The 15198-nt window shown below is 35.3% G+C and overlaps 1 long non-coding RNA gene across 1 annotated transcript; it reads left to right on the plus strand.

Moving 5' to 3' along the window:
* Positions 1–14485: 14485 nt before the first annotated feature.
* On the plus strand, positions 14486–14973 carry LOC108550821 (uncharacterized). Its single transcript, XR_001890443.1, has 3 exons — positions 14486–14540; positions 14688–14789; positions 14893–14973. It is a non-coding gene; the product is annotated as an uncharacterized LOC108550821 (long non-coding RNA).
* Positions 14974–15198: the final 225 nt, after the last annotated feature.

Genomic DNA, 15198 nt, shown 5'->3' on the forward strand with positions numbered 1-15198 from the left:
AGCGACATACGTTAAATCGACGTATAAAGTGAGAGGTTTCGTAAGAGAATCGACATGTCCTCTGGTGTTCACCGGCATAATGAAGAGAGCAGCCAGCCGGCGGACCCAGCTACGAAACGAATCGAGAGAAGATGAAGATCGGAGATTACATTCTTTCGATTCACTTCTCGAAACGGTACAGGCCATGAATATATGTATATTGCGTGTACAAGCACAGACGATTGCGCGCGCCGCGTTTGCAGAGAAGGGATTAGACAGGTTGCCGGAACCTGGAGCCCTAACCGTGCACCATACTTTTCTTATTCTATGCGTTACACGGGATTCATAATTGTTTTATAGCCAATTTTCCGTTTTCTCTATTCACTGACTGTTTTGATATCTTGCGACTTTTGGAAAATTTTACTTTATGTATGGTGTCTTTAATTTGTACTGTAGAGTATGTAGTATTTGTAATTTGTTAATTTTAACAAATTTTGGTAACAAAGTTTGAAGACTTTAGGTATAATTTATAACGACAGTAATATTGGCAATACTTGATATAGATAATTTATACTTTTATAAAAATTGAAACTATGTATATATAACTTAAGTATAAACCTTTTATATTTAAACCTAAAGAAATTTGTACCATTATCCTTCTGCAATTTCGCATTTCCGAAAATTATAATTTTTTTACTTATCTCTCCTAATTTTCCTGACTATAACTTAACAAATGCACGTTTCTGTTACAATTAAAATTAACGAATTCCGTTACATTCGATGTTAACCTTAAAAGAAAAAATTATTAAATCGATCGAGTTTTACTTTAATGATACATGATACTATATGCAGTATCGAAGTACATATGTATGTAAAGGATCATTCAATGTATCGACAGTGCATTCCGGAGAGCTAAAATTATCGTGTTTCACGACGCGGTCACGAGCAACGAGTAACAGCTCTGTCGTCGTTTGCCATTTTAACGTGAAAATGATGTATGGTTCCCGTTTGTGGCTGATGCACGTGCAAGCGATTCTAAAGTGTGTCCGGTGGAACCTGGCACGCATCACCCGTTGATAGCAACTGTTACGTATGCAACATGCCCGCGTAACTGTTCTTCAACTACGAAAATTATCCTGTCTACGTGTGTGGGTAACAGCACCCTAATGTACATATATGTAACTGAAAAATGGTATACCTTATTTGATTAAAAGTTTGTAAATTATCAAATTTAGCTTATATCTTTATTTTATTTTATATAATAATTTGATTTACTTTATATGCAGCTTAATAACTTGTGAATTTGACGGTTTTCATGATTAAAAATATGTGTATAGATATTTAATATGACAGGATGCAATTAACTTGCACTTTTGCACGTTCAACCCTCCCAGAATTCACTCAAGATTGACTAAAGTGCAAGAGAAATATATTGGCCGAGCAAGGTCATTTCTCTTCCACCGCTATTCAGTTTTACTCTTACCACAGAAAGAAAGACAAAGACAATCTAAAAATTAAACAAGAAAGACAAACATACAGAAGATGCCAGACAAAGAAAAATGCAAACTTCAGTGACTAAAAATGAAGTTTCTGGAAAAAACTGAAGTAAAAAAGATAGAATTCTTAGTATACATGGTACTATACACTGATCAGGCCAGTATAACTACTATCTTTCTCCTTCCTATTTGCTTCAGCCTACATGCTGGTAGCTTTGCTTTATCTCATAATTAATAAAGCTATAATTTCGAAAAGAAACACAAGATTATGTTACAAAATAAATATGTTTCAAATTACTATATGTGTGTATCTGCAGATTTCGTTATGGTTAGGTTCGTCGCTATGGAAAACCGATTGCGGCGGAATAATCTTCAATTAACACATTGAACATGTACTTTAAAAATTAATCTGCTCACGCATTTTCTACATTTGTCCTTGCATTAGCATATTTTCTCTTTTTCCATTTCTCTACTTCTCTTGTACAAGGCAAACTTTGCATTTATTTCTAGAAAACATTCATTCTAACCTTTTCTTGCATTCCAACATCAAATATACGTTTCACTTCTGGTGGTTAATTTTCTGTCACTCATAAATATACCATCGTATGAAATTTTCATTTTCATATACGAAACATTACTATTATGATTTACGATTACTGTTGTGCAACAGCTCAACGGTTCATCTATCGTACAATCGCAACGAAATAATGCGAACCGATATGAGTTAAGTGTAACACACACGCGAATATTCTTCTTAATCGAAATATGCATTTGCATAAACATCACAATCTAGAAGTAAAAAATAAATCAGATAAATCGTGTAAGAGTATATTTTTAGCTGATTATAAATATCAACGAAATATACGATATTTGTATAAAGACATTTGCAAAGTCTTTTTAAGGTTATGAAATAAAACGCTGCAAGGATAACTATTTCTATCTTTCATGTAAAGACATACACACATAAATTCAGGAACGTTTACTCCCACACAAATATTTACCAACACACGTGAAGCTGTTATTCAGTCACTATGATTTATGTACATAGTCAACTTCTTATCTCCTGTTCATTATATTTTCCGGTTATTGTTTGAAAATAAATATCCGTATAGATTGAAGAATACGAAGAACATACGTAGGTTTATCGAATGAAAGTGAAATTCCTAGTACAAGCTGAAATAAAACAGTAAAAGATACAGATATTTGTACGATGTTTGCAACTGTCAATTGACTAATTGCATATTAAGACTTTTGCCACCGTAGGCAATCAGGTTACCAAGAGAAGTCAAAGCAGAGTATCCTAACCAAATATCAAGTGAATCTGCAAAGTGGTGGGGATTGACGCAGGCGCCTTTTCTGTCTATTTGGACATGCGCATTGAAATTTTCATTTTTGCGCGGTAGAACTATATCCTCTTTACATAACAACGTAGTCTTTTGTTTGTTGGCATTTTTATTCGATCTATAGCTTTCCATCGTCTTTCTTCTTATGACAGAGTGAAACCAAAGAATAACACGGAAAGAGAAATGGTCTTTTGCTCGGCCAACATATGGTCAGCACTTCACTTACTTTCGACTCTTCCTTTTAATATCACAATCATCCGATCAGACTATAATGCGATCCGATCTACATATATCATCACGCTTACAGCAGCTTAGCTGTAGATCACACTGTGTGCTTTTGTAGGACTTATTTGTTGTTTATATGAGAAATAACTGTACTTCATTCATATTAAAACGTAAATAAGCGTACAAATTTAATGAATGTATTTTATTCATTTTAGGAATGAGAAAAGATTATAAGACATGGAAACACTTTCTTTTCAAGACGTATATAAATATGTAATTTGCTTTCAATAGAGATTGGTGATAATTAAATTACCAAGTGTAAGCTTCTACTATTATAATGTTTTATGTTTTATTTATAAATACTGCGAATATTTATAATCTAATAAGTTGACATGGTATTGAGGTTATGTTTACAATTTGAAATCACAAATAGAATCACAATAGTATTACATCTTATCTATATCTTTCTACCAATGAAGGTTTGTTAACATAATTTACCGTGAAATAATTTTTATATCAAAGGTTAATATTAATTATCTTTTTCTCAGTTCCCGCCTATTTTACTCGACCAAGGAAGGATTATGTTCACCGAAGGTTCGCTGAAAAATTCATTGGGAAACAATGGCGGTAGCATTCAAGCTTCAAACGTTCAGACCTCGTGATTTACTCTTGGGCCACGCATCCACCGGCTGGAATTAAATTACTTTCTACGGGGCGTTCGCTGTTTATGAAATCGACGCGATCCCTTAACAGCAGCAATCTTATTATCAACGATATGCGCCGGACGTCCGTTTCATTAAGCTGCGCATAAGAACTCGACGCGAGCACAATGCGGGCCTATTTGAGATCGTCCGGGCAATAATTAAGCATAATTAATGTCTCGGATAATTGGACGGGAAGATGCTGGCCAAAGGAGGTTCACAAAATCAGGATAAAACGCCCCCATCTGGTTTGAAACGAGGAAATATTCCTCAAGAAGGTATACGAAATTAATTGCCTGGTTAGTTGAGCGTGATAATCTTATGGAAACGATGTGAACAAAGTCAGGAGATGTGTAAATTGGTAAATGTACTTCCTCGTTCTATAAACTTTTAAACAGCAGCTGTAGTCTTGTTAAAGGATAAATTTAAAAAGTTCTCATTGTATTTAACATTAAAAATATATAATATACTATAAATATGTTGTTTCAAGAAATCTTAATATTTGCTATATTATTTGCCATACTATTGTCTGATTATTTAGTAGAAAATGAGATAATTATGATCACTTTTAAAATTAATTTATTTTTGAGTTTTCTTTATTTTATTTTTCAAATCTTTTGCATTTAATGACAGTAAAAACATATTCTACTGATGTATCTATTATAACAAAAAATTTAGAATCAAATATAAACACTTGTTATTAATGAGTTTGTATTAACAGATTATTATTATAATTTATTTCCCCCAACATTCAATGTCTAATAAATCCCCTACTTTCACATCTTTTCAATCATAAAATAAAATTATATCAAATAACCGTGGTTCTGAAAATATTAATATCACCAATAATTCTTACAGATAAACAAGTAATTTAAAAAGTGATCCAAAGTACAAGTCCGAGTGTAAGACAAAAAATAAACAAAATCTCAAAATTCACTACTTAAGAAAAATTATTAGTCAAGATATCAACTTTCATCAAGGTATGTATTAAATTATTTATTGAAAATTATTAAATTATACAAATTTTAGAGTATAAAATATGGTATACTTCACTCGGAATTATACATCGAATCGAACGATAACATTTTATTTACCGACAAAGATATATCCCATGTTGTACAACTGTATCTCACGAAAATTTTAATTTTCTTTTTTACACAGACATAAAAACATTTTGCGCGCACACCTAGCCACTATCCTTGTCCAAAAAGACACAAATTCAAATACAATCAAATCGCGTGGACCAACGAGGATAGTTTCTCTATCCATCTATCGATACACATAAACACTGCACCCCAGATTCAGGGATTGTTGATAGATCAAAGAGAAAAAGGAAAGAAGGGTGGTAAGGAAACAACAGTGGAAGACAGTAAATTTGTGAAATTGGATGAAACTGCATAGGACTTCACCCGTCATCGAAGAAACCCCGCAAGATACAGTAAGCTTGTTAATAATTTTAGAACGGTCTGTCTGTATATCCAGAAAAGCTGCTCTCAGGTAATTCGAGTCGCTCTTTGTTGATTTCTTCAACGTCCTGTCGAATGAGAGGAACTCGTTCTTAATTCCTATCACAGTACTAGTTACAATTTTAAGAGAAAATATAAAAAAATTATCTTATAATTCTTTACTCCTTTCAGAAAATCATTTGACTAATTTGTGCAAATTACATGGCAAGTATTTTTTCCTAAAACGAATTTGAAGTTATATACTACTTTGTGCATGTATGAAGCAAATAAATAATTAGTATAAATTATAAAATATATTGCACAAACGATTATTACAAAATTAACATTACTAGTAATCATAAAAATCATATTTCATCTTTAAAAAATATGAAAGGAAATAACAAATGATTTTCTAACATAATTTGGTCAATGTATGCATATTATACTACGTGAGTAATATTTATTTGTTTATATATAGAAAAATTATTATTAATATAATTAAAAAAGAATGAAAAAATTAAATATCTGAATAATCTTACAATTTTTAAATTGTTTTCCAGGACGTAAGTGTTTGGAACATTTAGGAGAATATTAGAAATAAATAAATAAATTAAGGTGATTTTATTCCCGTGTCTAAAGGATATAGTCATCGCGGAACAGCTTGATAATGATAAAATTTTTTATTTTCGGATGCCTCAAATAGCTTATACTGTTTGAATCGTTTCGCCCGAGGGAAGTACACGTTTCAAAGACGGTAATAACACGTTTCGTTTCAAGGTCGAGGCGGCTCTATGGCATCCCAGAGAGTCGAGAAGTGAAAAAAATCTCCGCAACGCAGGAAATTTAAACTTCGAAACCCGAGACTCGATCTGTGTGCTCGACTCTGTACTTAATGTAATGCACTAATCAACTTTTCAATTTCCGCTTCGTCCCATTTCGTAATACGACTTTGTCTTATAATTTGAAAATTCCTTTTCGATTTCGCTAAATATTTGCTCATTTCTTAGAAAATCAACGAAAGAAATTTTATAAAGAGGATTTAAAAATTAAAGAAATATTTCAAAAAACATCGTATAGATGAAGGATAGCGAATGCTTTGAATAATTTAAAAAATTAGATTTTTAGAAAGCACTAAAGATGATCCTAATTTTAGATTCAATTAAATAATTAAGAAATACTGTATTAGATTCATAGCCAAGCATGTATTATAAACATAATCATTATTTAATTATCAAGCCTAAAATGATATTCAAATTAATTTTGTATAAATTAATATATGATTAGTACTTAACATCTGACGATATGTCACCTTCATGTCGTACAGTATTATAATATATCATTTTTAAAGTCCAATAACCATTTATTTATAGTCATTTATGAAATCCATAAAGACCCATATTAAAGACAACATTATGTATTTTTGTTTCCGACAGTCATATTTAAAGCACGGTAATTATTCGAATCGTCACTCCAACGATCATGCGATCAACACCTGTCTCTCAATTAAGAAACGATATTACGTACCATATCGTGTATATTATATATACACAATTGACGCTTTACAGAACGCCATTGCCAAATATTGCGTGAGGACCAATCAACGCTATTCACCTGTTGTACGCCACCAAGGAACATGAATGTCTTTTTATTACTGCTCATATCATTTTTCTATCGTTATACCACGTAATAGAACATAATTTAGACAAGATACATTTATCTACTGCAAGATAAACCACGCGCAGGATAGATTATTGTTGACGCAGCATCAGATAACCTCAAAAATGTTATAAAAACGCGGTACTCTGCGCAGAGTGGACTGCTTCATATCGAGTGTTCTAAAAGGGTAAGAATATCAGCTTCAGAATATCAGCTACAGTAGTGTGTATAGTAAAAATACACAATTAATAATTTCCGAAATATTTTATGTGTATAATTTATGTTAACACCTTACTCTAATTTTCAGTAGATTGCAATTAATTAGGAACAATTGACGATGCTATGGTCTCCAAGATCAGTTATTGCAATATGTCTTCTGTGCCAAATTACACTATTAGCATGAATTTCTGTCAACACCTTACTTCGATAAGTAAAGATAAATTTGGACGCTTTTAAATGACCTTGAAAGATGTATCGAGAATCGTATGTATAATAGTCCATTGAACCTGTTTCAGAGTCGATTACACGTCCGAAGGAAGACAAAGAATCAAAAATAAAGTAACAAAAGCCAGAAATTTCAGGGACATCTCCATCTAGAAAAATTTTGTATTCGTCATAACTCCTGAAAATATTGAGTTCTGCTTGGAGAATCAGTATTTAAGAAGACGTTACCTGCTAAGATTAAAACAGGACATCTTACACAATGCTAAACAAATATTTCGAACAAATACGTAGATTAAAAATGTTTTAACACGACCACTGGGGTCAATGTTTTGTATTTTTATAACCAAAGTTCAGAATTTTATACCTTAGGATGAAGATCACGAACAGAATGCACGTTTATATGAACTTTTTGAATCACTTTTGCATCGTCCATCAGCTACTGAAATGTGATCCTTGTGTTATAAAACATGCTGCATATTAATCTACACGATACAGGAAGGTCTCAAATAGAAGCATCGTGTAACGGTAGTCAGTTGACGTACTAACACCCTAAGTGTCATGCAATATTCTACGTTTTCCAATGGACACTGAATCAAAACTGAGGTATCCTTCACGCAACCTTGATTAAAATTTGATCAGCTCTGTTGAAAAGATAAGTTTAGTTATATACAAAAATCAATCTAGGATATGAGGTATGAATAAATAATTTGGAAGACTTAAAGAACGAATGTTTATATTAACTTTAAATAAGAATTGAAGGTTTAGGCGAACTGCGTTGCGTACCTTCTTGATACTCTCTCAGGAGTCGATTAGTCGCTCTAGAGAAGCACTCAAAGATAGACTTCCTTGAGTAATACAAGGACTTAAAAGAGAATATATATATCGTAGTTATTTTACAATTATAAACTCATAATCCCAATAAGCCTAGATTGGTCCAGATTTCCTGACAGTAAGCTGTGATACTGAACGTCTTCTTATTTATGTTCCGTCAGTGTATACACGTACATATCCCAGTGGAAGAAAGAGCTTCGTGGCCTTTCACCAAACGAGTTGCTGTCCCTCTTCCTGATATCAAATTAAATTTTAATCTTCATTTGGAAGGTGGAAATATTTCCAACGAAACCCGTTAAATAATCTTAACAATAATCTAACACTTGTAACTCAATACCGAACCTCTGGTTCCGCCGTAAGTAATTATAACTGTAAGTAATTATATGCTTTCCCCAATTCCTTCCGTTTCACACCTGTAACTGTTTTGCTTGTAATTTTACTCGGTTTCCTTAGACAGTCAGCTGGTTTCCATTCCCCCGTAACGGACAACGAACAACGTAATAGGAACTGGAGGAATCCAGCAACGACGCTAGATCAACTGCAAGGTCAATGATTTTCCGAGCAGACCGATGAACTTGCCTTGCACATACATACGTGCACCGTGGAGTACCATCACCTCTCATGGAGAGAAACCGAGGAGAGAGAAAGAAAACGAGAGGAGGCAAGGTCGTTGCCTAGATAACAGTTGCAAGGTACAGTTGGCTCATGTGCCTGAAACCATGCGATCAGATGCGATCGCAGAAGGCAAAGGGAGAGGAAATGCTCCCATTAGCTGCAACATAAATTGTTATTCATCCGCAGGTTAAACAATACCCCGAAGTACAAGAAGGATGCTCGTTTCCATGGAACGGGTTACAGATTCGCTAGAACCAGCTCGAAGAAGAAACTTGCCTGGATAAAAGGTATTCTGGCTGATGTGGAAAAAATATTAGATAATGTGTCCTCTACCTTCCCGCTTTATGCAACAGGATGTTACGTTTTAATCGAGCCGGGTAACCAACTGTGCAATAAGCGGTTATCGGTATTAGTACTTCTTAATTTCCGATAATTTCTTTCAGACTATATGCATCCGTGAGTTTTTACTTCCCAACGATAGAATTACCGATCTGCGATTTCTGTTTAAATATTATTCGCATAGACGATAATAAACGCAATGTTTTTGATAAAAACAGTATCGAAATTGTCCAATACCAATACCATAGGTATTGAAAATGAGTATATAGAAGGTAACAGCAGACGACACCCAAATTCACTTTCCATTATCACTGTCACGTTTATAATTATCTATTCGAAACGATACTGAAGACACACACACGCGTATATACGCGAAAAAGAATATTAAGATACCCTGCGATCAATGTCGCATTATCGCAGCAAGGTATTCGGGGAAGCAGATACGAGTAAGAGGAAGAAGCGACGCCTGTGGGAGAACCGGGAGACATTTGTTATGCGGCTGCGGAATAAGTGGCCCTGTGAACGAATATAATGAGTGTAAACGTAGGTAAAAACACAGGAAGACGGGGTTATTGATGCAAGTAACCACATTGTTGGAATGACTATGCGAAATTCACCGGAGAAATATACTCGAAGGCGATCCCGACGCGCTTTGACGCCGCTGTAAGAGCCAGCAGGTAGCGGCCAACGATCCTCCTCCCCCTTCCACTTCCTCCTTTCTCGCCCTACCGCCCTCTAGCGTATGTTGCTCGTGTGCGAATGTAATTTTGCGACTACACGCCATTGAAAGAAAGATTATGTATGACCGTGCGATTACTCCATCCGTTATACCAGTATACCATCTTCAAGCTCTTAAAGAGCCAGTTAATAGAAGAGTCGAGCCATCGAATATTTCATTCAAATCAGCAGTGAGAGGAGGGGCTTCTGACTGGCCTTACGCTAGGCCGCCATGTTGCTGAAAAGAAACTGTGGATAGGACAATAAGGGTTAGATGAGCAATTTACTATATCCATTTGGAGGATGATTGTTGCGCCAAGTGTAATACGACGAGTAACACGGTGATGGTGTTAATACTGATTTTATAAGGCGAATTGGGTTTAGAGAGAAAGATAATGGGGTGAGGTTTAGGTCATGAAAAGAGGGTTTGAAATTGGGGTTTTAGTGGCGCTGGTTATTTGTTACATTGCTACTTGTCTTTGTTATCACGACATTGTTAATGATTCTGGTTAAATGTGAGCACTGACTGGTTTTAACCTGTATTAGCCATGACTCAAATATTCTTACTATAAGATTTAAGTACGAAGAAACGTACTGGTATATTCAATCTGATTATCCACAAATTTTTAAGACAATTTACTGCAAATTCTTGACAGACATTAATTTAGGGGTTATAGTAAGAAAATTAATCTCTGTTTTAACATCTGTTACAAAAATAATTAACACAGCTGCAACAATATCTCCAGAAAAAATAACTGAGCTAAAATTCTGAAGTTTCCCAAACCTATATTTCTTTTAAAATATTTAAAATTTGATCAAAACGAAATTAACCAATATTAAATAAAATAAAACACCTAATGAAAACGATAAACTGAGTTTAATAAAAAAAATTTCAAGGGAAAAAGGATCCAAAATATCACCGAAAAAGTTACCACGTTAATTTACCTTAGAAAATTTCTTTTCCGTTACAGGTAATTTAGTTACTCCAGAATTAAGTAATTCAATTTCGAAGAAACCCCAACAAAAGGACGTCATTTGTATGTTTAAACATTTCCCATAACAAAATTACTAAAAGTGAGAATAAAAATAAGTGACAAAATTTCAATCAATCAGAGCGAGAATCAGATACAGAAAGATCAGATGGAGAGGAGGTGAAGGTTACATTATCGGCGTGATATCTCAGCTTATTTTCTTTGGTCCGGTTGGGAAGGAGGAGCAGAGCAACGAGTGATGTAAGAGAGATGTACCTACAGGGCGCCTCTTCCTTCTTCTTCTTCTCCTTCCATCACTGTTCCCGGCGTCTTCTACAACTCTACCACTCCACCGAACATCTCCTTCTTCAACTTTCTCGAATAGTCCTTGTTTTCTTTCTGTTTCACGCTGGTCCATTCGAAGGAAGCACCCATCCAGCCCAGCCCGGTTGAATTTAACGTGGCAGGTGCCTGCTGAATGGACATTGGGCCCCGGTTCTCTTCGTTTCTTCTTCTTTACCAGCCTTTCTGTCTCTCTCTCTCGCAACGATTTCTCCTCTCCTCCTTCATCGTTCACGATCTTCATGCTTCTCTATCTGCCAGTCTATGCCAGCGTTCCCCAACCGAGGGTCCCAACGGGCCTGTTACGTTTCGTAGTATCGTTTCTGAAGTTTCTTTAAGCGGCGCTATGTTTTTATTTACCGAATGAGAAACCCTTCTATCGGAATCGCTGCTAAATCGTTGTTAGGTTAGGTTCGGTAAAGTATTTACTGCTATTAAATAATCCTATCTGTTGAAACAGATTATCATACTTCTTTGTTAAAAAGATATGTTTAGTTATATACAAAAATCAATTTAGGACATAAGGTGTGAATAAATGGTTTGTAAGACCTAGAGAAGGAATGTTTATATAAACGTTAGATAAAAATTTGGGGTTAGACGAACTGCGTCACGTACCCCCTTGGGGTACGAGTCTCCTCACGAGTCGGTCAGTCGCTCTAAAGAAACACTTATAGATATACCTTCCTTGAGTTATACTAAATGACATAATTTACAAAGGATGTGTAAATTATAGCATTTATCGTTAATAACAAATTATTAAAAATATGAAGTTATAACAAAAATAAGAAATTAATAAATCATGGACGTGGGTAGTAAAAAAATTAATTATCAGGGAAATCAGTAACGATTGTGACTATTCGTCTGACCTTCAGTAGACACCGGTTGTTAGCTGTATAAAGACCGTGGCATTATATAGCTGGAGCTCATTTGCCAATCTGACTCCGGATCAGACAGATCGAAAGTTTAATCAGAGTGGGTCTGAGATGTGAATAGGATGAACAGTGGTTATCAGTTAGCACTGACTCAATTGCATTTTGAAATTTTATTAAAATTAATCGTCACCTGAGTTTTACTCTTTCCTATTGTTTTAGGTTCCCTCCTTACTGTAACGTTGCTATGTAAGGATAGTTGTGCAAGATAATTCCAAATTTTCGTAAGCTGCTCTCTCAAAATATTATCTGTCGTTGATCATTCGACGAGTTTATCAGGACATCGTCGATTGATGCTCCTCTTTGTGTCGAGGTTTGCGGCCCTGGTCGACTTACCCGGTACCGGTGCATACTCGACCAGGGTATGAGACCTGTAGTTCAGACGCGCATACATGCCTACGATCAGACCTCATGGGGCGGTCCATTATTGGCTTCTACCCCATACGGCAGGGGCACGTGCGTCCGGCTACTAGGCCTCTCTGGGCCCTCGACTTGTCCCCGCGGGCATGATCGGTTTGGCGGCGTTGCCTTCGTTCCTGTGTAAGCCGTGTCGAGGTCGGCCGTGGCTCAAGTTGGACGCAGACCGATCGGCCAAGGGTGTTAAAGCCTGGAGTCATCTTGTGCATGCGAATGCGTCACGGCTAGTCGTCCGTTTCGGACCCGTTGCAACTTAGTTTCAATTTATGTGTCTTTAGTTTTTTGACTATTTCCTTTGTACCGGGAAATTCGAATCTTTTTTGGAAAGATGTCAGTGGTATAAAAATAAACAAGTGTATCTTTGCCTGGAATTCTCTTTGACTAGGAGACCAACCAATGTAGTTGGGTCCTAAAGGCTTGTTACTCGATGCAGAGCTACGTTCACATGATGGGACCTGGTATTTGGAATTATAAAAGAAATCTTTAGGAAAGGCTATCAAGGTAAGAATTACACGCAAAATTTAATCCTTTGAGCGCTGAGTTGTGCGACGTTAAATATTAAACGCTAAACGCTAAATATCAATCGCATATATGTATATTTACAACGCAGATTAAATGGTTATGTGAAAACCCATATATGCATTCATAACACAAATTGAATGGTTATGTGAATACCCATATATGTGTTCATAGCGCTCAAAAGATTAAAATATATGTAATCCAGTTGTAAGTTCAAAAGTTCTTTTTGAAACTTACAAATATAGAATAAATGATAACTATAATATAATCGTATCGAGATGCAAATTAAGTATCAATTAGTTGCGGTTCCAATAAATTTAAAAGTAATAACGTTGCGGTTTTGAAACTCTAATTGAGATTGTCAGAAACTCTTCTGTTTTAACAGTTATAACGTCATTTTATTTTTCGCACAGCTGTTTTAGGAGGGCTCTTCTATAACGGTTATTAACGGTTACTTTTCAAACAGTTTCAACAACTGATTCCGAAAGAGATCCTAACCACATAATAAAACAAGTTCCAACCGACCAGCTGTCATCAAGTCTATTCGCAGAACCTGCGTGGCTACGATAATTCTAGCTTATTACCATAAAGTGTTCAATTGATAACTCACATTACCTTCCCTAAAAGATATTTGACAAGTTGCACCCCTGAAATAGTTATAGAGTAAATTTGGTCACCAGCTGAACCCCAACAATTTCAAACGGAAGAATAACCAGGTACCTAGTAGTAAAAATCTTTCCCCTTAGGTATAATATATTTTACCTTAGGAAATCTAGCAAAATATTAACTTCTTGTACTACGATTTAATTATGAAAAAGTATGCATTGAAGTAGTATTTAATTTTGGTTAACCACTGTATACTTATCCTATCAGAGATAAAATTAGATAAAAATTTTAGAAATTTTTCGAATTTTGTGCATGTTAAAACGTGTGAAATATAATTATGGTTGCGTGATTAGTGTAGCTTACAATCGTGAAATTTGACATGAATATACACAACAGCCTAATATACACAATATACACAATCTGTGAAACACGCTAAATATATATATATCAACTTTGCAAAATTTACCAAAACGCACTAAACAGATCAATGTAGCAATATCTTATGATACTGCTAACATTTGGTATCATTCTTGTTTCTTTTATTCTGAGAACACATTACCTAAAGATAGTAGAGTCAAGAGAGTATCTTCGTAAAATCTAAGACCAAGGAAGCACATTTCCTTAAGAGAAAAGACCAAGACCTCGTTAAATAAATATATACTTTTAAAACATTAACAAGGTGATAGAAAATAAGGATCTATGATCTAGGCTCAATTAGACTAATCATAAATTAGCGGTAGCCTGGCTTCACTAGGTTAAACTCGATTTTGCTTAACTAGGTTAAACTCGACTTAGAACCTCTGTCGATAGATTTGGTACGAGAAAATGAATCTAACTCGATTATGTTCAGGGATGTTTATGATCCCCATTTCTATATAATTGACTCTCCCACCATCCCTGGGACATTCAAGTGAGGTCGACTGCAACAATAATAACTATACTTGCCAAATATCCTCAATGAACCTGTAAGAATAACACATCAAAAAAACGCAACCTAATATCTGGTTTCAAACAATTTGCCAATTATTTAACATACTGAACTACATCTATTACATTATATGATCATATATTACTATAATTTGACAACAGCTAATAACGCATCGATATTCCAGAAACATTCCGACATTCAAAATATTCTAATCTCAATATCCCAATAATATTGCTGCCTCAACGAATCACACGCTATGGACACGCGTCCTAATATGTATTTCCAGGTAATTAACATTGTTGATACATTGATTTGCTAAAAAAAAAAAGTACGTTTCATTTCAACGAAGCATCGAAGTTAACATCAAAGTGCCTTTCGTCTTACCGCAGTTATTTCCAATTCCAAATCAATCTTGAAGCCGCTCAAATACCATCTCGTTCGAATGAGAAAAATTAAAAAGAACAGCAGCGCGACCAGTGGAGCTGGCGGACACGCCGGTTTCGCAAGCGGCCGCTCGAAAAGGCAAGAAGAATTGTCCGGCGGCGTACTCCTGATCATTTACAGAGAGAGTCACTCTCGTTGACGAGCCTTTGCGTTACTTCTTTTTCTACCGCGGCGGCCTTCCATATCCCGGCGTCCCATCGAGAAGCCAACGTGCGCACGCACGCGCTACAGTAAGCAGAGGCCGTTTGCGC

The sequence above is a fragment of the Eufriesea mexicana genome, unplaced genomic scaffold, assembly GCF_001483705.2.
Source record: "Eufriesea mexicana isolate 0111107269 unplaced genomic scaffold, ASM148370v2 scaffold2977, whole genome shotgun sequence".
NCBI classification, from domain to species: domain Eukaryota; kingdom Metazoa; phylum Arthropoda; class Insecta; order Hymenoptera; family Apidae; genus Eufriesea; species Eufriesea mexicana.